Source organism: Octodon degus, unplaced genomic scaffold (genome assembly GCF_000260255.1).
Source record: "Octodon degus isolate 3935 unplaced genomic scaffold, OctDeg1.0 scaffold00116, whole genome shotgun sequence".
Taxonomy (NCBI): Eukaryota; Metazoa; Chordata; class Mammalia; order Rodentia; family Octodontidae; genus Octodon; species Octodon degus.
Genome location: NW_004524692.1, coordinates 9,233,804 through 9,235,048, shown reverse-complemented (window position 1 = coordinate 9,235,048; position 1,245 = coordinate 9,233,804).

Genomic DNA, 1,245 nt, shown 5'->3' with positions numbered 1-1,245 from the left:
TATGTTTCTGTAGTTGCTTCTTTACTTCATCTGCTGTGAGTTCTGAGAGTTCTTTTTTTATTTCAGAAAAGATTTGCACTCTGATTTCCTCTCTATCTTTCTGCTGTTGCTTATTTACTTTCTACTCTATTAATTCATGCATTTGAGCCGAGCTAGTATCCTCCACACTTGTTCTGGGTGGGCAGTGCGTTTCTTCCATATGTTTCTGCATTTGATTCTCTAGTGCAGATGTTATTAATTCAGGGATTTCTTTTTTCATTTCCAATCTGAGGTCTCTACATCTTTCTGCAGCTGTTTCTTTATTTCAGAAGCTGTTGATTCATTGCTTTCAGTTGTGTGATTTCCAATTTTTTCTGTGTTAGTGGCCTCTGCACTTGTTATGGGTGGGCTTGGGTTCTGAGGTTGCATTTTGTTACTTCTTGTCATTTTGTGGAGCACTGTCTTCTGACCTTTGTTATAGATCTTTGCTGTAGTTATAACCTTCACATGTACTGAAATTCAAGTGCAGCTCTACAATGTTTTGACTTATCCAGCTGCTTCTGGCTTGGGTCTCCCTGCTGTGCTTAGCTCCTTCCCTCTGCTGCCCTTAAGGGTGAACTGTTGTGCCCCTGTGGTGAGATGTTCTGCTCCTGGACTAGCTGGTTGGATCTATCCTCTACACTCTCTGCAGGGATTGCAGCTGCAGGATTACACCTCAGTCGTGTATGCCAGGCCTGAGCTTTGCCTGGAGGGGGCAAGGTGAAATACGGGAAAAGGAAGTTCTCCACACACACTCATGGGACCTGGGCTAGGACTGGGTCTGGGGGCTCCTGGATGGGGCAAAAATTCCTACTCGCTGGGCGGGGTGGGGGAGGCACTGCGAAGTGGTGGGGGTGGGCCCAAGGGGCTGGGAGAGGGTCCAGCCCACGCTGCGCCTGGGCTGGGACTGGTCCCACGGGCGCAGGGTAGCAGGAAGCTCTCCGCACACTCACCGGACATCGACTAGGACTGGGTCTGAGGGCTCCCAGAACTGGTCAGAAAATCCTACTCGGCGGGCGGGTTGGGGGAGGCACTGTGGAATGGTAGGTGGCGGCCCAAGGTGCTGGGAGAGGGTCCGGCCTACGCTGCGCCTGGGCTGGGACTGGTCCCTCTGGCGCAGGGTATCAGGAAGCTCTCAGCACACTCACTGGCCCTGGGCTAAGACTCATAAAGTTTCTTTTTTAAATTAAATAACTTTTTTAAGTTAAGAAAATAAAAATAATTTTG